Source organism: Taudactylus pleione, unplaced genomic scaffold, assembly GCF_031769625.1.
Source record: "Taudactylus pleione unplaced genomic scaffold, aTauple2 ptg000026l, whole genome shotgun sequence".
In the NCBI taxonomy this organism is placed as follows: Eukaryota; Metazoa; Chordata; class Amphibia; order Anura; family Myobatrachidae; genus Taudactylus; species Taudactylus pleione.
In genome coordinates this window covers 21512273-21537520 of record NW_028284428.1, presented here as the reverse complement: position 1 = coordinate 21537520, position 25248 = coordinate 21512273, and positions in this window count along the sequence as shown.

The window sequence follows — 25248 nt, the reverse complement described above, 5'->3', positions numbered from 1 at the left end:
ACCATTTTTGAGCCAATCAGTGAATCAGGACCCTTTACTCCAACCCAACAATGTATAAACACAATACATAATTTTACTGAACACTATTTTTGCATAAGATAACAGTGTATTAACTTAATATGTAACAATGCTATATACAGATGCAAAAATGCTTCAGTGAACAACATATAACTATTACAGAACAATTTAATATTAAAATATACTGCAGCAATGTACAAAGGATATGGAGAATGCTTGACGGTATTTTAAGTACATTATACAGTGTCATACAGTAAAGAAGTGTATAACATATATAACAATGTTAAATATAAAGTTAAAATGCAGCAGATAACATTTCATAACAGTGATACATCAACATTTTACATAGGGACAAAATGCTATGTCAGATAACATTAGGTAAATATGATGCCAAACAATGTAATATAGCATCGTAATGCAGCGGTAAAGTACACCAATTTAGCCGGAATCTTTCTTTGACCGCTGTTTGGTCTCCACCCTGATGCTGAGAGTTAAATGGCTGGCCTTCTTCTCCACTGCTGATGTTGTCTACAGTCAAGATGGAACGTAGGAGTCTTTTGCTAAGAAGATAGAGACATCTGTCATTTGCAAAGGAATGACACGGTTCACTACATGGGACCCCATGGAGCTCCGGGATCAGTAGGATGAAAGTGCTGGATGATCAAAGCAATATACAGCATTTTGGCAGGAAGTGTCTGCTTGATGACGTCCATTAGTAGCACTTACCTGCCAGAAGAAGGATCATTCCGTGTGGTTTGCCGCCATCGCTGGATCTATAGCAGGTACATTTGCACTGTTTCTTCTTTTTGGAAAGCCTCAATCTGTAAAGATTGATGCTCAGCTAGTCAGGAAACACCATTTTAAATTTAAGCCCTTTTCGAGCCAATCTGGGAATCAGGACGCTTTACTCGAACACAACAATGTACGAACACAATACATAATTTTACTGAACAGTATTTTTGCAAAAGATAACAGTGTATTAACTTAATAAGTAACAATACTATATACAGAGGCAAAAATGCTTCAGTGAACAACATATAACTATTACATAACAATTCAATATTAAAACAATACTGCGGCAATGTAGAAATAATATAGACAATGCACGACGGTAATATAAGCACATTATACTGTGTCATACAGTAAAAAGGGTATAACATATAACAATGTTAAACATAAAGCTAAAATGCAGCAGATAACATTTCATAACAGTGATACATGAACATTTAATATAGGACAAAATGCTATGTCAGATAACATTAGGTAACTATGATGCCAAACAATGTAATAAAGCGTCGTAATGCAGCGGTAAAGTACACCAATTTAGCCGGAATCTTTCTTTGACCACTGTTTGGTCTCCACCATGATGCTGAGAGTTAAATGGCTGGCCTTCTTCTCCACTGCTGATGTTGTCTATAGTCAAGATGGAACTTAGGATTCTTTTGCTAAGAAGATAGAGACATGAGTCATTTGCAAAGGAATCACACGGTTCACTACGTGGACCCTATGGAGCTTCGGGATCAGTAGGATGATAGTGCTGGATGATCAAAGCAATATACAGCATTTTGGCAGGAATTGTCTGCTTGATGACGTCCATTAGTAGCACTTACCTGTCAGAAGAAAGATCATTCCGTGAGGTTTGCCCCCATCGCTGGATCTATAACAGGTGCTTTTGCAGTGTTACTCTTTTTTGGAAAGCCTCAATCTGTAAAGATTGAGGCTCAGCTAGTCAGGAAACACCATTTTAAATTTAAGCCCTTTTCGAGCCAATCTGGGAATCAGGACGCTTTACTCCAACACAACAATGTACGAACACAATACATAATTTTACTGAACAGTATTTTTGCAAAAGATAACAGTGTATTAACTTAATATGTAACAATACTATATACAGAGGCAAAAATGCTTCAGTGAACAACATATAACTATTACATAACAATTCAATATTAAAACAATACTGCGGCAATGTAGAAATAATATAGACAATGCACGACGGTAATATAAGCACATTATACTGTGTCATACAGTAAAAAGTGTATAACATATAACAATGTTAAACATAAAGCTAAAATGCAGCAGATAACATTTCATAACAGTGATACATGAACATTTTACATAGGGACAAAATGCTATGTCAGATAACATTAGGTAAATATGATGCCAAACAATGTAATATAGCATCGTAATGCAGCGGTAAAGTACACCAAATTAGCCGTAATCTTTCTTTGACCGCTGTTTGGTCTCCACCATGATGCTGAGAGTTAAATGGCTGGCCTTCTCCACTGCTGATGTTGTCTACAGTCAAGATGGAACTTAGGAGTCTTTTGCTAAGAAAATAGAGACATCAGTCATTTGCAAGGGAATGACACGGTTCACTACTTGGGACCCCATGGAGCTTCGGGATCAGTAGGATGATAGTGCTGGATGATCAAAGCAATATACAGCATTTTGGCAGGAAGTGTCTGCTTGATGACGTTCATTAGTTCCACTTACCTGTCAGAAAAATGAACATTCCGTGAGGTTTGCCCCCATCGCTGGATCTATAGCAGGTGCTTTTGCAGTGTTTCTCTTTTTTGGAAAGCCTCAATCTGTAAAGAATGAGCTAGTCAGGAAACACCATTTTAAATTTAAGACATTTTCGAGCCAATCTGGGAATCAGGACCCTTTACTCCAACACATCAATGTATAAACACAATACATCATTTTACTGAACAGTATTTTTGCAAAAGATAACAGTGTTTTAACTTAATATGTAACAATGCTATATACAGAGGCAAAAATGCTTCAGTGAACAACATATAACTATTACAGAACAATTTACTATTAAAATATACTGCAGCAATGTACAAATGATATGGAGAATGCATGACGGTAATTTAAGTACATTATACAGTGTCATACAGTAAAGAAGTGTATAACATATATAACAATGTTAAATATAAAGCTAAAATGCAGCAGATAACATTTCATAACAGTGATACATCAACATTTTACATAGGGACAAAATGCTATGTCAGATAACATTAGGTAAATATGATGCCAAACAATGTAATATAGCATCGTAATGCAGCGGTAAAGTACACCAATTTAGCCGGAATCTTTCTTTGACCGCTGTTTGGTCTCCACCCTGATGCTGAGAGTTAAATGGCTGGCCTTCTTCTCCACTGCTGATGTTGTCTACAGTCAAGATGGAACGTAGGAGTCTTTTGCTAAGAAGATAGAGACATCTGTCATTTGCAAAGGAATGACACGGTTCACTACATGGGACCCCATCGAGCTCCGGGATCAGTAGGATGAAAGTGCTGGATGATCAAAGCAATATACAGCATTTTGGCAGGAAGTGTCTGCTTGATGACGTCCATTAGTAGCACTTACCTGCCAGAAGAAGGATCATTCCGTGAAGTTTGCCCCCATCGCTGGATCTATAGCAGGTACATTTGCACTGTTTCTTCTTTTTGGAAAGCCTCAATCTGTAAAGATGGAGGCTCAGCTAGTCAGGAAACACCATTTTAAATTTAAGCCCTTTTCGAGCCAATCTGGGAATCAGGACGCTTTACTCCAACACAACAATGTACGAACACAATACATAATTTTACTGAACAGTATTTTTGCAAAAGATAACAGTGTATTAACTTAATATGTAACAATACTATATACAGAGGCAAAAATGCTTCAGTGAACAACATATAACTATTACATAACTATTCAATATTAAAACAATACTGCGGCAATGTAGAAATAATATAGACAATGCACGACGGTAATATAAGCACATTATACTGTGTCATACAGTAAAAAGTGTATAACATATAACAATGTTAAACATAAAGCTAAAATGCAGCAGATAACATTTCATAACAGTGATATATGAACATTTAATATAGGACAAAATGCTATGTCAGATAACATTAGGTAAATATGATGCCAAACAATGTAATAAAGCGTCGTAATGCAGCGGTAAAGTACACCAATTTAGCCGGAATCTTTCTTTGACCACTGTTTGGTCTCCACCATGATGCTGAGAGTTAAATGGCTGGCCTTCTTCTCCACTGCTGATGTTGTCTACAGTCAAGATGGAACTTAGGAGTCTTTTGCTAAGAAGATAGAGACATCTGTCATTTGCAAAGGAATGACACGGTTCACTACATGGGACCCCATGGAGCTCCGGGATCAGTAGGATGAAAGTGCTGGATGATCAAAGCAATATACAGCATTTTGGCAGGAATTGTCTGCTTGATGACGTCCATTAGTAGCACTTACCTGCCAGAAGAAGGATCATTCCGTGAAGGTTTGCCCCCATCGCTGGATCTATAGCAGGTACATTTGCACTGTTTCTTCTTTTTGGAAAGCCTCAATCTGTAAAGATGGAGGCTCAGCTAGTCAGGAAACACCATTTTAAATTTAAGCTATTTTCGAGCCAATCTGGGAATCAGGACCCTTTACTCCAACACATCAATGTATAAACACAATGCATAATTTTACTGAACAGTATTTTTGCTAAAGATAACAGTGTTTTAACTTAATATGTAACAATGCTATATACAGAGGCAAAAATGCTTCAGTGAACAACATATAACTATTCCATAACAATTTAATATTAAAACAATACTGCGGCAATGTACAAATAATATAGACAATGCACGACGGTAATATAAGCACATTATACTGTCATACAGTAAAAAGTGTATAACATATAACAATGTTAAACATAAAGCTAAAATGCAGCAGATAACATTTCATAACAATGATACATGAACATTTTACATAGGGACAAAATGCTATGTCAGATAACATTAGGTAAATATGATGCCAAACAATGTAATATAGCATCGTAATGCAGCGGTAAAGTACACCAATTTAGCCGGAATCTTTCTTTGCCCGCTGTTTGGTCTCCACAATGATGCTGAGAGTTAAATGCTGGCCTTCTCCACTGCTGATGTTGTCTACAGTCAAGATGGAACGTAGGAGTCTTTTGCTAAGAAAATAGAGACATCAGTCATTTGCAAGGGAATGACACGGTTCACTACTTGGGACCCCATGGAGCTTCGGGATCAGTAGGATGATAGTGCTGGATGATCAAAGCAATATACAGCATTTTGGCAGGAACTGTCTGCTTGATGACGTTCATTAGTTCCACTTACCTGTCAGAAAAATGAACATTCCGTGAGGTTTGCCCCCATCGCTGGATCTATAGCAGGTGCTTTTGCAGTGTTTCTCTTTTTTGGAAAGCCTCAATCTGTAAAGAATGAGGCTCAGCTAGTAAAGGAAACACCATTTTAAATTTAAGCCATTTTCGAGCCAATCTGGGAATCAGGACCCTTTACTCCAACACATCAATGTATAAACACAATACATCATTTTACTGAACAGTATTTTTGCAAAAGATAACAGTGTTTTAACTTAATATGTAACAATGCTATATACAGAGGCAAAAATGCTTCAGTGAACAACATATAACTATTACAGAACAATTTACTATTAAAATATACTGCAGCAATGTACAAATGATATGGAGAATGCATGACGGTAATTTAAGTACATTATACAGTGTCATACAGTAAAGAAGTGTATAACATATATAACAATGTTAAATATAAAGCTAAAATGCAGCAGATAACATTTCATAACAGTGATACATCAACATTTTACATAGGGACAAAATGCTATGTCAGATAACATTAGGTAAATATGATGCCAAACAATGTAATATAGCATCGTAATGCAGCGGTAAAGTACACCAATTTAGCCGGAATCTTTCTTTGACCGCTGTTTGGTCTCCACCCTGATGCTGAGAGTTAAATGGCTGGCCTTCTTCTCCACTGCTGATGTTGTCTACAGTCAAGATGGAACGTAGGAGTCTTTTGCTAAGAAGATAGAGACATCTGTCATTTGCAAAGGAATGACACGGTTCACTACATGGGACCCCATCGAGCTCCGGGATCAGTAGGATGAAAGTGCTGGATGATCAAAGCAATATACAGCATTTTGGCAGGAAGTGTCTGCTTGATGACGTCCATTAGTAGCACTTACCTGCCAGAAGAAGGATCATTCCGTGAAGTTTGCCCCCATCGCTGGATCTATAGCAGGTACATTTGCACTGTTTCTTCTTTTTGGAAAGCCTCAATCTGTAAAGATGGAGGCTCAGCTAGTCAGGAAACACCATTTTAAATTTAAGCCATTTTCGAGCCAATCTGGGAATCAGGACCCTTTACTCCAACACATCAATGTATAAACACAATGCATAATTTTACTGAACAGTATTTTTGCAAAAGATAACAGTGTTTTAACTTAATATGTAACAATGCTATATACAGAGGCAAAAATGTTTCAGTGAACAACATATAACTATTACATAACAATTTAATATTAAAACAATACTGCGGCAATGTAGAAATAATATAGACAATGCACGACGGTAATATAAGCACATTATACTGTGTCATACAGTAAAAAAGTGTATAACATATAACAATGTTAAACATAAAGCTAAAATGCAGCAGATAACATTTCATAACAGTGATACATGAACATTTTACATAGGGACAAAATGCTATGTCAGATAACATTAGGTAAATATGATGCCAAACAATGTAATATAGCATCGTAATGCAGCGGTAAAGTACACCAATTTAGCCGGAATCTTTCTTTGACCGCTGTTTGGTCTCCACCATGATGCTGAGAGTTAAATGCTGGCCTTCTCCACTGCTGATGTTGTCTACAGTCAAGATGGAACGTAGGAGTCTTTTGCTAAGAAAATAGAGACATCAGTCATTTGCAAGGGAATGACACGGTTCACTACTTGGGACCCCATGGAGCTTCGGGATCAGTAGGATGATAGTGCTGGATGATCAAAGCAATATACAGCATTTTGGCAGGAAGTGTCTGCTTGATGACGTTCATTAGTTCCACTTACCTGTCAGAAAAATGAACATTCCGTGAGGTTTGCCCCCATCGCTGGATCTATAGCAGGTGCTTTTGCAGTGTTTCTCTTTTTTGGAAAGCCTCAATCTGTAAAGATTGAGGCTCAGCTAGTCAGGAATCACCATTTTAAATTTAAGCCCTTTTCGAGCAAATCTGGGAATCAGGACGCTTTACTCCAACACAACAATGTACGAACACAATACATAATTTTACTGAACAGTATTTTTGCAAAAGATAACAGTGTATTAACTTAATATGTAACAATGCTATATACAGAGGCAAAAATGCTTCAGTGAACAACATATAACTATTACATAACAATTTAATATTAAAACAATACTGCGGCAATGTAGAAATAATATAGACAATGCACGACGGTAATATAAGCACATTATACTGTGTCATACAGTAAAAAAGTGTATAACATATAACAATGTTAAACATAAAGCTAAAATGCAGCAGATAACATTTCATAACAGTGATACATGAACATTTTACATAGGGACAAAATGCTATGTCAGATAACATTAGGTAAATATGATGCCAAACAATGTAATATAGCATCGTAATGCAGCGGTAAAGTACACCAATTTAGCCGGAATCTTTCTTTGACCGCTGTTTGGTCTCCACCATGATGCTGAGAGTTAAATGCTGGCCTTCTCCACTGCTGATGTTGTCTACAGTCAAGATGGAACGTAGGAGTCTTTTGCTAAGAAAATAGAGACATCAGTCATTTGCAAGGGAATGACACGGTTCACTACTTGGGACCCCATGGAGCTTCGGGATCAGTAGGATGATAGTGCTGGATGATCAAAGCAATATACAGCATTTTGGCAGGAAGTGTCTGCTTGATGACGTTCATTAGTTCCACTTACCTGTCAGAAAAATGAACATTCCGTGAGGTTTGCCCCCATCGCTGGATCTATAGCAGGTGCTTTTGCAGTGTTTCTCTTTTTTGGAAAGCCTCAATCTGTAAAGATGGAGGCTCAGCTAGTCAGGAAACACCATTTTAAATTTAAGCCATTTTTGAGCCAATCTGGGAATCAGGACCCTTTACTCCAACACATCAATGTATAAACACAATACATAATTTTACTGAACAGTATTTTTGCAAAAGATAACAGTGTTTTAACTTAATATGTAACAATGCTATATACAGAGGCAAAAATGCTTCAGTGAACAACATATAACTATTACAGAACAATTTACTATTAAAATATACTGCAGCAATGTACAAATGATATGGAGAATGCATGACGGTATTTTAAGTACATTATACAGTGTCATACAGTAAAGAAGTGTATAACATATATAACAATGTTAAATATAAAGCTAAAATGCAGCAGATAACATTTCATAACAGTGATACATCAACATTTTACATATGGACAGAATGCTATGTCAGATAACATTAGGTAAATATGATGCCAAACAATGTAATATAGCATCGTAATGCAGCGGTAAAGTACACCAATTTAGCCGGAATCTTTCTTTGACCGCTGTTTGGTCTCCACCCTGATGCTGGGAGTTAAATGGCTGGCCTTCTTCTCCACTGCTGATGTTGTCTACAGTCAAGATGGAACGTAGGAGTCTTTTGCTATGAAGATAGAGACATCTGTCATTTGCAAAGGAATGACACGGTTCACTACATGGGACCCCATGGAGCTCCAGGATCAGTAGGATGAAAGTGCTGGATGATCAAAGCAATATTCAGCATTTTGGCAGGAAGTGTCTGCTTGATGACGTCCATTAGTAGCACTTACCTGCCAGAAGAAGGATCATTCCGTGAGGTTTGCCCCCATCGCTGGATCTATAGCAGGTACATTTGCACTGTTTCTTCTTTTTGGAAAGCCTCAATCTGTAAAGATGGAGGCTCAGCTAGTCAGGAAACACCATTTTAAATTTAAGCCATTTTCGAGCCAATCTGGGAATCAGGACCCTTTACTCCAACACATCAATGTATAAACACAATGCATAATTTTACTGAACAGTATTTTTGCAAAAGATAACAGTGTTACTTTTAACTTAATATGTAACAATGCTATATACAGAGGCAAAAATGCTTCAGTGAACAACATATAACTATTACAGAACAATTTACTATTAAAATATACTGCAGCAATGTACAAATGATATGGAGAATGCATGACGGTATTTTAAGTACATTATACAGTGTCATACAGTAAAGAAGTTTATAACATATATAACAATGTTAAATATAAAGCTAAAATGCAGCAGATAACATTTCATAACAGTGATACATGAACATTTTACATAGGGACAAAATGCTATGTCAGATAACATTAGGTAAATATGATGCCAAACAATGTAATATAGCATCGTAATGCAGCGGTAAAGTACACCAATTTAGCCGGAATCTTTCTTTGACCGCTGTTTGGTCTCCAGCCTGATGCTGAGAGTTAAATGGCTGGCCTTCTTCTCCACTGCTGATGTTGTCTACAGTCAAGATGGAACGTAGGAGTCTTTTGCTATGAAGATAGAGACATCTGTCATTTGCAAAGGAATGACACGGTTCACTACATGGGACCCCATGGAGCTCCGGGATCAGTAGGATGATAGTGCTGGATGATCAAAGCAATATACAGCATTTTGGCAGGAAGTGTCTGCTTGATGACGTTCATTAGTTCCACTTACCTGTCAGAAAAATGAACATTCCGTGAGGTTTGCCCCCATCGCTGGATCTATAGCAGGTGCTTTTGCAGTGTTTCTCTTTTTTGGAAAGCCTCAATCTGTAAAGAATGAGCTAGTCAGGAAACACCATTTTAAATTTAAGACATTTTCGAGCCAATCTGGGAATCAGGACCCTTTACTCCAACACATCAATGTATAAACACAATACATCATTTTACTGAACAGTATTTTTGCAAAAGATAACAGTGTTTTAACTTAATATGTAACAATGCTATATACAGAGGCAAAAATGCTTCAGTGAACAACATATAACTATTACAGAACAATTTACTATTAAAATATACTGCAGCAATGTACAAATGATATGGAGAATGCATGACGGTAATTTAAGTACATTATACTGTGTCATACAGTAAAGAAGTGTATAACATATATAACAATGTTAAATATAAAGCTAAAATGCAGCAGATAACATTTCATAACAGTGATACATCAACATTTTACATAGGGACAAAATGCTATGTCAGATAACATTAGGTAAATATGATGCCAAACAATGTAATATAGCATCGTAATGCAGCGGTAAAGTACACCAATTTAGCCGGAATCTTTCTTTGACCGCTGTTTGGTCTCCACCCTGATGCTGAGAGTTAAATGGCTGGCCTTCTTCTCCACTGCTGATGTTGTCTACAGTCAAGATGGAACGTAGGAGTCTTTTGCTAAGAAGATAGAGACATCTGTCATTTGCAAAGGAATGACACGGTTCACTACATGGGACCCCATCGAGCTCCGGGATCAGTAGGATGAAAGTGCTGGATGATCAAAGCAATATACAGCATTTTGGCAGGAAGTGTCTGCTTGATGACGTCCATTAGTAGCACTTACCTGCCAGAAGAAGGATCATTCCGTGAAGTTTGCCCCCATCGCTGGATCTATAGCAGGTACATTTGCACTGTTTCTTCTTTTTGGAAAGCCTCAATCTGTAAAGATGGAGGCTCAGCTAGTCAGGAAACACCATTTTAAATTTAAGCCCTTTTCGAGCCAATCTGGGAATCAGGACGCTTTACTCCAACACAACAATGTACGAACACAATACATAATTTTACTGAACAGTATTTTTGCAAAAGATAACAGTGTATTAACTTAATATGTAACAATACTATATACAGAGGCAAAAATGCTTCAGTGAACAACATATAACTATTACATAACTATTCAATATTAAAACAATACTGCGGCAATGTAGAAATAATATAGACAATGCACGACGGTAATATAAGCACATTATACTGTGTCATACAGTAAAAAGTGTATAACATATAACAATGTTAAACATAAAGCTAAAATGCAGCAGATAACATTTCATAACAGTGATACATGAACATTTAATATAGGACAAAATGCTATGTCAGATAACATTAGGTAAATATGATGCCAAACAATGTAATAAAGCGTCATAATGCAGCGGTAAAGTACACCAATTTAGCCGGAATCTTTCTTTGACCACTGTTTGGTCTCCACCATGATGCTGAGAGTTAAATGGCTGGCCTTCTTCTCCACTGCTGATGTTGTCTACAGTCAAGATGGAACTTAGGAGTCTTTTGCTAAGAAGATAGAGACATCTGTAATTTGCAAAGGAATGACACGGTTCACTACATGGGACCCCATGGAGCTCCGGGATCAGTAGGATGAAAGTGCTGGATGATCAAAGCAATATACAGCATTTTGGCAGGAATTGTCTGCTTGATGACGTCCATTAGTAGCACTTACCTGCCAGAAGAAGGATCATTCCGTGAAGGTTTGCCCCCATCGCTGGATCTATAGCAGGTACATTTGCACTGTTTCTTCTTTTTGGAAAGCCTCAATCTGTAAAGATGGAGGCTCAGCTAGTCAGGAAACACCATTTTAAATTTAAGCCATTTTCGAGCCAATCTGGGAATCAGGACCCTTTACTCCAACACATCAATGTATAAACACAATGCATAATTTTACTGAACAGTATTTTTGCTAAAGATAACAGTGTTTTAACTTAATATGTAACAATGCTATATACAGAGGCAAAAATGCTTCAGTGAACAACATATAACTATTCCATAACAATTTAATATTAAAACAATACTGCGGCAATGTACAAATAATATAGACAATGCACGACGGTAATATAAGCACATTATACTGTCATACAGTAAAAAGTGCATAACATATAACAATGTTAAACATAAAGCTAAAATGCAGCAGATAACATTTCATAACAATGATACATGAACATTTTACATAGGGACAAAATGCTATGTCAGATAACATTAGGTAAATATGATGCCAAACAATGTAATATAGCATCGTAATGCAGCGGTAAAGTACACCAATTTAGCCGGAATCTTTCTTTGCCCGCTGTTTGGTCTCCACAATGATGCTGAGAGTTAAATGCTGGCCTTCTTCTCCACTGCTGATGTTGTCTACAGTCAAGATGGAACGTAGGAGTCTTTTGCTAAGAAAATAGAGACATCAGTCATTTGCAAGGGAATGACACGGTTCACTACTTGGGACCCCATGGAGCTTCGGGATCAGTAGGATGATAGTGCTGGATGATCAAAGCAATATACAGCATTTTGGCAGGAAGTGTCTGCTTGATGACGTTCATTAGTTCCACTTACCTGTCAGAAAAATGAACATTCCGTGAGGTTTGCCCCCATCGCTGGATCTATAGCAGGTGCTTTTGCAGTGTTTCTCTTTTTTGGAAAGCCTCAATCTGTAAAGAATGAGGCTCAGCTAGTAAAGGAAACACCATTTTAAATTTAAGCCATTTTCGAGCCAATCTGGGAATCAGGACCCTTTACTCCAACACATCAATGTATAAACACAATACATCATTTTACTGAACAGTATTTTTGCAAAAGATAACAGTGTTTTAACTTAATATGTAACAATGCTATATACAGAGGCAAAAATGCTTCAGTGAACAACATATAACTATTACAGAACAATTTACTATTAAAATATACTGCAGCAATGTACAAATGATATGGAGAATGCATGACGGTAATTTAAGTACATTTTACAGTGTCATACAGTAAAGAAGTGTATAACATATATAACAATGTTAAATATAAAGCTAAAATGCAGCAGATAACATTTCATAACAGTGATACATCAACATTTTACATAGGGACAAAATGCTATGTCAGATAACATTAGGTAAATATGATGCCAAACAATGTAATATAGCATCGTAATGCAGCGGTAAAGTACACCAATTTAGCCGGAATCTTTCTTTGACCGCTGTTTGGTCTCCACCCTGATGCTGAGAGTTAAATGGCTGGCCTTCTTCTCCACTGCTGATGTTGTCTACAGTCAAGATGGAACGTAGGAGTCTTTTGCTAAGAAGATAGAGACATCTGTCATTTGCAAAGGAATGACACGGTTCACTACATGGGACCCCATCGAGCTCCGGGATCAGTAGGATGAAAGTGCTGGATGATCAAAGCAATATACAGCATTTTGGCAGGAAGTGTCTGCTTGATGACGTCCATTAGTAGCACTTACCTGCCAGAAGAAGGATCATTCCGTGAAGTTTGCCCCCATCGCTGGATCTATAGCAGGTACATTTGCACTGTTTCTTCTTTTTGGAAAGCCTCAATCTGTAAAGATGGAGGCTCAGCTAGTCAGGAAACACCATTTTAAATTTAAGCCATTTTCGAGCCAATCTGGGAATCAGGACCCTTTACTCCAACACATCAATGTATAAACACAATGCATAATTTTACTGAACAGTATTTTTGCAAAAGATAACAGTGTTTTAACTTAATATGTAACAATGCTATATACAGAGGCAAAAATGTTTCAGTGAACAACATATAACTATTACATAACAATTTAATATTAAAACAATACTGCGGCAATGTAGAAATAATATAGACAATGCACGACGGTAATATAAGCACATTATACTGTGTCATACAGTAAAAAAGTGTATAACATATAACAATGTTAAACATAAAGCTAAAATGCAGCAGATAACATTTCATAACAGTGATACATGAACATTTTACATAGGGACAAAATGCTATGTCAGATAACATTAGGTAAATATGATGCCAAACAATGTAATATAGCATCGTAATGCAGCGGTAAAGTACACCAATTTAGCCGGAATCTTTCTTTGACCGCTGTTTGGTCTCCACCATGATGCTGAGAGTTAAATGCTGGCCTTCTCCACTGCTGATGTTGTCTACAGTCAAGATGGAACGTAGGAGTCTTTTGCTAAGAAAATAGAGACATCAGTCATTTGCAAGGGAATGACACGGTTCACTACTTGGGACCCCATGGAGCTTCGGGATCAGTAGGATGATAGTGCTGGATGATCAAAGCAATATACAGCATTTTGGCAGGAAGTGTCTGCTTGATGACGTTCATTAGTTCCACTTACCTGTCAGAAAAATGAACATTCCGTGAGGTTTGCCCCCATCGCTGGATCTATAGCAGGTGCTTTTGCAGTGTTTCTCTTTTTTGGAAAGCCTCAATCTGTAAAGATTGAGGCTCAGCTAGTCAGGAATCACCATTTTAAATTTAAGCCCTTTTCGAGCAAATCTGGGAATCAGGACGCTTTACTCCAACACAACAATGTACGAACACAATACATAATTTTACTGAACAGTTTTTTTGCAAAAGATAACAGTGTATTAACTTAATATGTAACAATGCTATATACAGAGGCAAAAATGCTTCAGTGAACAACATATAACTATTACATAACAATTTAATATTAAAACAATACTGCGGCAATGTAGAAATAATATAGACAATGCACGACGGTAATATAAGCACATTATACTGTGTCATACAGTAAAAAAGTGTATAACATATAACAATGTTAAACATAAAGCTAAAATGCAGCAGATAACATTTCATAACAGTGATACATGAACATTTTACATAGGGACAAAATGCTATGTCAGATAACATTAGGTAAATATGATGCCAAACAATGTAATATAGCATCGTAATGCAGCGGTAAAGTACACCAATTTAGCCGGAATCTTTCTTTGACCGCTGTTTGGTCTCCACCATGATGCTGAGAGTTAAATGCTGGCCTTCTCCACTGCTGATGTTGTCTACAGTCAAGATGGAACGTAGGAGTCTTTTGCTAAGAAAATAGAGACATCAGTCATTTGCAAGGGAATGACACGGTTCACTACTTGGGACCCCATGGAGCTTCGGGATCAGTAGGATGATAGTGCTGGATGATCAAAGCAATATACAGCATTTTGGCAGGAAGTGTCTGCTTGATGACGTTCATTAGTTCCACTTACCTGTCAGAAAAATGAACATTCCGTGAGGTTTGCCCCCATCGCTGGATCTATAGCAGGTGCTTTTGCAGTGTTTCTCTTTTTTGGAAAGCCTCAATCTGTAAAGATGGAGGCTCAGCTAGTCAGGAAACACCATTTTAAATTTAAGCCATTTTTGAGCCAATCTGGGAATCAGGACCCTTTACTCCAACACATCAATGTATAAACACAATACATAATTTTACTGAACAGTATTTTTGCAAAAGATAACAGTGTTTTAACTTAATATGTAACAATGCTATATACAGAGGCAAAAATGCTTCAGTGAACAACATATAACTATTACAGAACAATTTACTATTAAAATATACTGCAGCAATGTACAAATGATATGGAGAATGCATGACGGTATTTTAAGTACATTTTACAGTGTCATACAGTAAAGAAGTGTATAACATATATAACAATGTTAAATATAAAGCTAAAATGCAGCAGATAACATTTCATAACAGTGATACATCAACATTTTACATATGGACAGAATGCTATGTCAGATAACATTAGGTAAATATGATGCCAAACAATGTAATATAGCATCGTAATGCAGCGGTAAAGTACACCAATTTAGCCGGAATCTTTCTTTGACCGCTGTTTGGTCTCCACCCTGATGCTGGGAGTTAAATGGCTGGCCTTCTTCTCCACTGCTGATGTTGTCTACAGTCAAGATGGAACGTAGGAGTCTTTTGCTATGAAGATAGAGACATCTGTCATTTGCATAGGAATGACACGGTTCACTACATGGGACCCCATGGAGCTCCAGGATCAGTAGGATGAAAGTGCTGGATGATCAAAGCAATATTCAGCATTTTGGCAGGAAGTGTCTGCTTGATGACGTCCATTAGTAGCACTTACCTGCCAGAAGAAGGATCATTCCGTGAGGTTTGCCCCCATCGCTGGATCTATAGCAGGTACTTTTGCACTGTTTCTTCTTTTTGGAAAGCCTCAATCTGTAAAGATGGAGGCTCAGCTAGTCAGGAAACACCATTTTAAATTTAAGCCATTTTCGAGCCAATCTGGGAATCAGGACCCTTTACTCCAACACATCAATGTATAAACACAATGCATAATTTTACTGAACAGTATTTTTGCAAAAGATAACAGTGTTACTTTTAACTTAATATGTAACAATGCTATATACAGAGGCAAAAATGCTTCAGTGAACAACATATAACTATTACAGAACAATTTACTATTAAAATATACTGCAGCAATGTACAAATGATATGGAGAATGCATGACGGTATTTTAAGTACATTATACAGTGTCATACAGTAAAGAAGTTTATAACATATATAACAATGTTAAATATAAAGCTAAAATGCAGCAGATAACATTTCATAACAGTGATACATGAACATTTTACATAGGGACAAAATGCTATGTCAGATAACATTAGGTAAATATGATGCCAAACAATGTAATATAGCATCGTAATGCAGCGGTAAAGTACACCAATTTAGCCGGAATCTTTCTTTGACCGCTGTTTGGTCTCCAGCCTGATGCTGAGAGTTAAATGGCTGGCCTTCTTCTCCACTGCTGATGTTGTCTACAGTCAAGATGGAACGTAGGAGTCTTTTGCTATGAAGATAGAGACATCTGTCATTTGCAAAGGAATGACACGGTTCACTACATGGGACCCCATGGAGCTCCGGGATCAGTAGGATGAAAGTGCTGGATGATCAAAGCAATATTCAGCATTTTGGCAGGAAGTGTCTGCTTGATGACGTCCATTAGTAGCACTTACCTGCCAGAAGAAGGATCATTCCGTGAGGTTTGCCCCCATCGCTGGATCTATAGCAGGTACATTTGCACTGTTTCTTCTTTTTGGAAAGCCTCAATCTGTAAAGATTGATGCTCAGCTAGTCAGGAAACACCATTTTAAATTTAAGCCCTTTTCGAGCCAATCTGGGAATCAGGACGCTTTACTCGAACACAACAATGTACGAACACAATACATAATTTTACTGAACAGTATTTTTGCAAAAGATAACAGTGTATTAACTTAATATGTAACAATACTATATACAGAGGCAAAAATGCTTCAGTGAACAACATATAACTATTACATAACAATTCAATATTAAAACAATACTGCGGCAATGTAGAAATAATATAAACAATGCACGACGGTAATATAAGCACATTATACTGTGTCATACAGTAAAAAGGGTATAACATATAACAATGTTAAACATAAAGCTAAAATGCAGCAGATAACATTTCATAACAGTGATACATGAACATTTAATATAGGACAAAATGCTATGTCAGATAACATTAGGTAAATATGATGCCAAACAATGTAATAAAGCGTCGTAATGCAGCGGTAAAGTACACCAATTTAGCCGGAATCTTTCTTTGACCACTGTTTGGTCTCCACCATGATGCTGAGAGTTAAATGGCTGGCCTTCTTCTCCACTGCTGATGTTGTCTATAGTCAAGATGGAACTTAGGATTCTTTTGCTAAGAAGATAGAGTCATGAGTCATTTGCAAAGGAATCACACGGTTCACTACGTGGACCCTATGGAGCTTCGGGATCAGTAGGATGATAGTGCTGGATGATCAAAGCAATATACAGCATTTTGGCAGGAATTGTCTGCTTGATGACGTCCATTAGTAGCACTTACCTGTCAGAAGAAGGATCATTCCGTGAGGTTTGCCCCCATCGCTGGATCTTTAACAGGTGCTTTTGCAGTGTTACTCTTTTTTGGAAAGCCTCAATCTGTAAAGATTGAGGCTCAGCTAGTCAGGAAACTCCATTTTAAATTTAAGCCCTTTTCGAGCCAATCTGGGAATCAGGACGCTTTACTCCAACACAACAATGTACGAACACAATACATAATTTTACTGAACAGTATTTTTGCAAAAGATAACAGTGTATTAACTTAATATGTAACAATACTATATACAGAGGCAAAAATGCTTCAGTGAACAACATATAACTATTACAGAACAATTCAATATTAAAACAATACTGCGGCAATGTAGAAATAATATAGACAATGCACGACGGTAATATAAGCACATTATACTGTGTCATACAGTAAAAAGTGTATAACATATAACAATGTTAAACATAAAGCTAAAATGCAGCAGATAACATTTCATAACAGTGATACATCAACATTTTACATATGGACAGAATGCTATGTCAGATAACATTAGGTAAATATGATGCCAAACAATGTAATATAGCATCGTAATGCAGCGGTAAAGTACACCAATTTAGCCGGAATCTTTCTTTGACCGCTGTTTGGTCTCCACCCTGATGCTGGGAGTTAAATGGCTGGCCTTCTTCTCCACTGCTGATGTTGTCTACAGTCAAGATGGAACGTAGGAGTCTTTTGCTATGAAGATAGAGACATCTGTCATTTGCAAAGGAATGACACGGTTCACTACATGGGACCCCATGGAGCTCCAGGATCAGTAGGATGAAAGTGCTGGATGATCAAAGCAATATTCAGCATTTTGGCAGGAAGTGTCTGCTTGATGACGTCCATTAGTAGCACTTACCTGCCAGAAGAAGGATCATTCCGTGAGGTTTGCCCCCATCGCTGGATCTATAGCAGGTACATTTGCACTGTTTCTTCTTTTTGGAAAGCCTCAATCTGTAAAGATGGAGGCTCAGCTAGTCAGGAAACACCATTTTAAATTTATGCCATTTTCGAGCCAATCTGGGAATCAGGACCCTTTACTCCAACACATCAATGTATAAACACAATGCATAATTTTACTGAACAGTATTTTTGCAAAAGATAACAGTGTTACTTTTAACTTAATATGTAACAATGCTATATACAGAGGCAAAAATGCTTCAGTGAACAACATATAACTATTACAGAACAATTCAATATTAAAACAATACTGCGGCAATGTAGAAATAATATAGACAATGCACGACGGTAATATAAGCACATTATACTGTGTCATACAGTAAAAAGGGTATAACATATAACAATGTTAAACATAAAGCTAAAATGCAGCAGATAACATTTCATAACAGTGATACATGAACATTTAATATAGGACAAAATGCTATGTCAGATAACATTAGGTAAATATGATGCCAAACAATGTAATAAAGCGTCGTAATGCAGCGGTAAAGTACACCAATTTAGCCGGAATCTTTCTTTGACCACTGTTTGGTCTCCACCATGATGCTGAGAGTTAAATGGCTGGCCTTCTTCTCCACTGCTGATGTTGTCTATAGTCAAGATGGAACTTAGGATTCTTTTGCTAAGAAGATAGAGACATGAGTCATTTGCAAAGGAATCACACGGTTCACTACGTGGACCCTATGGAGCTTCGGGATCAGTAGGATGATAGTGCTGGATGATCAAAGCAATATACAGCATTTTGGCAGGAATTGTCTGCTTGATGACGTCCATTAGTAGCACTTACCTGTCAGAAGAAGGATCATTCCGTGAGGTTTGACCCCATCGCTGGATCTATAACAGGTGCTTTTGCAGTGTTACTCTTTTTTGGAAAGCCTCAATCTGTAAAGATTGAGGCTCAGCTAGTCAGGAAACACCATTTTAAATTTAAGCCCTTTTTGAGCCAATCTGGGAATCAGGACGCTTTACTCCAACACAACAATGTACGAACACAATACATAATTTTACTGAACAGTATTTTTGCAAAAGATAACAGTGTATTAACTTAATATGTAACAATACTATATACAGAGGCAAAAATGCTTCAGTGAACAACATATAACTATTACATAACAATTCAATATTAAAACAATACTGCGGCAATGTAGAAATAATATAGACAATGCACGACGGTAATATAAGCACATTATACTGTGTCATACAGTAAAAAGTGTATAACATATAACAATTTTAAACATAAAGCTAAAATGCAGCAGATAACATTTCATAACAGTGATACATGAACATTTAATAGAGGACAAAATGCTATGTCAAATAACATTAGGTAAATATGATGCCAAACAATGTAATATAGCATCGTAATGCAGCGGTAAAGTACACCAATTTAGCCGGAATCTTTCTTTGACCGCTGTTTGGTCTCCACCCTGATGCTGAAAGTTAAATGGCTGGCCTTCTTCTCCACTGCTGATGTTGTCTACAGTCAAGATGGAACGTAGGAGTCTTTTGCTAAGAAGATAGAGACATCAGTCATTTGCAAAGGAATGATACGGTTCACTACATGGGACCCCATGGAGCTCCGGGATCAGTAGGATGAAAGTGCTGGATGATCAAAGCAATATACAGCATTTTGGCAGGAAGTGTCTGCTTGATGACGTCCATTAGTAGCACTTACCTGCCAGAAGAAGGATCATTCCGTGAGGTTTGCCGCCATTGCTGGATCTATAGCAGGTACATTTGCACTGTTTCTTCTTTTTGGTAAGCCTCAATCTGTAAAGACTGAGGCTCAGATAGTCGGGAAACACCATTTTTAATTTAAACCATTTTTGAGCCAATCAGTGAATCAGGACCCTTTACTCCAACCCAACAATGTATAAACACAATACATAATTTTACTGAACACTATTTTTGCATAAGATTACAGTGTATTAACTTAATATGTAACAATGCTATATACAGAGGCAAAAATGCTTCAGTGAACAACATATAACTATTCCATAACAATTTAATATTAAAACAATACTGCGGCAATGTACAAATAATATAGACAATGCACGACGGTAATATAAGCACATTATACTGTGTCATACAGTAAAAAGTGTATAACATATAACAATGTTAAACATAAAGCTAAAATGCAGCAGATAACATTTCATAACAGTGATACATGAACATTTTACATAGGGACAAAATGCTATGTCAGATGACATTAGGTAAATATGATGCCAAACAATGTAATATAGCATCGTAATGCAGCGGTAAAGTACACCAAATTAGCCGGAATCTTTCTTTGACCGCTGTTTGGTCTCCACCATGATGCTGAGAGTTAAATGGCTGGCCTTCTCCACTGCTGATGTTGTCTACAGTCAAGATGGAACTTAGGAGTCTTTTGCTAAGAAAATAGAGACATCAGTCATTTGCAAGGGAATGACACGGTTCACTACTTGGGACCCCATGGAGCTTCGGGATCAGTAGGATGATAGTGCTGGATGATCAAAGCAATATACAGCATTTTGGCAGGAAGTGTCTGCTTGATGACGTTCATTAGTTCCACTTACCTGTCAGAAAAATGAACATTCCGTGAGGTTTGCCCCCATCGCTGGATCTATAGCAGGTGCTTTTGCAGTGTTTCTCTTTTTTGGAAAGCCTCAATCTGTAAAGAATGAGCTAGTCAGGAAACACCATTTTAAATTTAAGCCTTTTTCGAGCCAATCTGGGAATCAGGACCCTTTACTCCAACACATCAATGTATAAACACAATACATCATTTTACTGAACAGTATTTTTGCAAAAGATAACAGTGTTTTAACTTAATATGTAACAATGCTATATACAGAGGCAAAAATGCTTCAGTGAACAACATATAACTATTACAGAACAATTTACTATTAAAATATACTGCAGCAATGTACAAATGATATGGAGAATGCATGACGGTAATTTAAGTACATTATACAGTGTCATACAGTAAAGAAGTGTATAACATATATAACAATGTTAAATATAAAGCTAAAATGCAGCAGATAACATTTCATAACAGTGATACATCAACATTTTACATAGGGACAAAATGCTATGTCAGATAACATTAGGTAAATATGATGCCAAACAATGTAATATAGCATCGTAATGCAGCGGTAAAGTACACCAATTTAGCCGGAATCTTTCTTTGACCGCTGTTTGGTCTCCACCCTGATGCTGGGAGTTAAATGGCTGGCCTTCTTCTCCACTGCTGATGTTGTCTACAGTCAAGATGGAACGTAGGAGTCTTTTGCTAAGAAGATAGAGACATCTGTCATTTGCAAAGGAATGACACGGTTCACTACATGGGACCCCATCGAGCTCCGGGATCAGTAGGATGAAAGTGCTGGATGATCAAAGCAATATACAGCATTTTGGCAGGAAGTGTCTGCTTGATGACGTCCATTAGTAGCACTTACCTGCCAGAAGAAGGATCATTCCGTGAAGTTTGCCCCCATCGCTGGATCTATAGCAGGTACATTTGCACTGTTTCTTCTTTTTGGAAAGCCTCAATCTGTAAAGATGGAGGCTCAGCTAGTCAGGAAACACCATTTTAAATTTAAGCCATTTTCGAGCCAATCTGGGAATCAGGACCCTTTACTCCAACACATCAATGTATAAACACAATGCATAATTTTACTGAACAGTATTTTTGCAAAAGATAACAGTGTTTTAACTTAATATGTAACAATGCTATATACAGAGGCAAAAATGCTTCAGTGAACAACATATAACTATTACATAACAATTTAATATTAAAACAATACTGCGGCAATGTAGAAATAATATAGACAATGCACGACGGTAATATAAGCACATTATACTGTGTCATACAGTAAAAAGGGTATAACATATAACAATGTTAAACATAAAGCTAAAATGCAGCAGATAACATTTCATAACAGTGATACATGAACATTTAATATAGGACAAAATGCTATGTCAGATAACATTAGGTAAATATGATGCCAAACAATGTAATAAAGCGTCGTAATGCAGCGGTAAAGTACACCAATTTAGCCGGAATCTTTCTTTGACCACTGTTTGGTCTCCACCATGATGCTGAGAGTTAAATGGCTGGCATTCTTCCCCACTGCTGATGTTGTCTATAGTCAAGATGGAACTTAGGAGTCTTTTGCTAAGAAGATAGAGACATGAGTCATTTGCAAAGGAATCACACGGTTCACTACGTGGACCCCATGGAGCTTCGGGATCAGTAGGATGATAGTGCTGGATGATCAAAGCAATATACAGCATTTTGGCAGGAATTGTCTGCTTGATGACGTCCATTAGTAGCACTTACCTGTCAGAAGAAGGATCATTCCGTGAGGTTTGCCCCCATCGCTGGATCTATAACAGGTGCTTTTGCAGTGTTACTCTTTTTTGGAAAGCCTCAATCTGTAAAGATTGAGGCTCAGCTAGTCAGGAAACACCATTTTAAATTTAAGCCCTTTTTGAGCCAATCTGGGAATCAGGACGCTTTACTCCAACACAACAATGTACGAACACAATACATAATTTTACTGAACAGTATTTTTGCAAAAGATAACAGTGTATTAACTTAATATGTAACAATACTATATACAGAGGCAAAAATGCTTCAGTGAACAACATATAACTATTACATAACAATTCAATATTAAAACAATACTGCGGCAATGTAGAAATAATATAGACAATGCACGACGGTAATATAAGCACATTATACTGTGTCATACAGTAAAAAGTGTATAACATATAACAATGTTAAACATAAAGCTAAAATGAAAATAACATTTCATAACAGTGATACATGAACATTTAATATAGGACAAAATGCTATGTCAGATAACATTAGGTAAATATGATGCCAAACAATGTAATAAAGCGTCGTAATGCAGCGGTAAAGTACACCAATTTAGCCGGAATCTTTCTTTGACCACTGTTTGGTCTCCACCATGATGCTGAGAGTTAAATGGCTGGCCTTCTTCTCCACTGCTGATGTTGTCTACAGTCAAGATGGAACTTAGGAGTCTTTTGCTAAGAAGATAGAGACATCTGTCATTTGCAAAGGAATGACACGGTTCACTACATGGGACCCCATGGAGCTCCGGGATCAGTAGGATGAAAGTGCTGGATGATCAAAGCAATATACAGCATTTTGGCAGGAATTGTCTGCTTGATGACGTCCATTAGTAGCACTTACCTGCCAGAAGAAGGATCATTCCGTGAGGTTTGCCCCCATCGCTGGATCTATAGCAGGTACATTTGCACTGTTTCTTCTTTTTGGAAAGCCTCAATCTGTAAAGATGGAGGCTCAGCTAGTCAGGAAACACCATTTTAAATTTAAGCCATTTTCGAGCCAATCTGGGAATCAGGACCCTTTACTCCAACACATCAATGTATAAACACAATGCATAATTTTACTGAACAGTATTTTTGCTAAAGATAACAGTGTTTTAACTTAATATGTAACAATGCTATATACAGAGGCAAAAATGCTTCAGTGAACAACATATAACTATTACAGAACAATTTACTATTAAAATATACTGCAGCAATGTACAAATGATATGGAGAATGCATGACGGTATTTTAAGTACATTATACAGTGTCATACAGTAAAGAAGTGTATAACATATATAACAATGTTAAATATAAAGCTAAAATGCAGCAGATAACATTTCATAACAGTGATACATCAACATTTTACATAGGGACAAAATGCTATGTCAGATAACATTAGGTAAATATGATGCCAAACAATGTAATATAGCATCGTAATGCAGCGGTAAAGTACACCAATTTAGCCGGAATCTTTCTTTGCCCGCTGTTTGGTCTCCACAATGATGCTGAGAGTTAAATGCTGGCCTTCTCCACTGCTGATGTTGTCTACAGTCAAGATGGAACGTAGGAGTCTTTTGCTAAGAAAATAGAGACATCAGTCATTTGCAAGGGAATGACACGGTTCACTACTTGGGACCCCATGGAGCTTCGGGATCAGTAGGATGATAGTGCTGGATGATCAAAGCAATATACAGCATTTTGGCAGGAAGTGTCTGCTTGATGACGTTCATTAGTTCCACTTACCTGTCAGAAAAATGAACATTCCGTGAGGTTTGCCCCCATCGCTGGATCTATAGCAGGTGCTTTTGCAGTGTTTCTCTTTTTTGGAAAGCCTCAATCTGTAAAGAATGAGGCTCAGCTAGTAAAGGAAACACCATTTTAAATTTAAGCCATTTTCGAGCCAATCTGGGAATCAGGACCCTTTACTCCAACACATCAATGTATAAACACAATACATCATTTTACTGAACAGTATTTTTGCAAAAGATAACAGTGTTTTAACTTAATATGTAACAATGCTATATACAGAGGCAAAAATGCTTCAGTGAACAACATATAACTATTACAGAACAATTTACTGTTAAAATATACTGCAGCAATGTACAAATGATATGGAGAATGCATGACGGTAATTTAAGTACACTATACAGTGTCATACAGTAAAGAAGTGTATAACATATATAACAATGTTAAATATAAAGCTAAAATGCAGCAGATAACATTTCATAACAGTGATACATCAACATTTTACATAGGGACAAAATGCTATGTCAGATAACATTAGGTAAATATGATGCCAAACAATGTAATATAGCATCGTAATGCAGCGGTAAAGTACACCAATTTAGCCGGA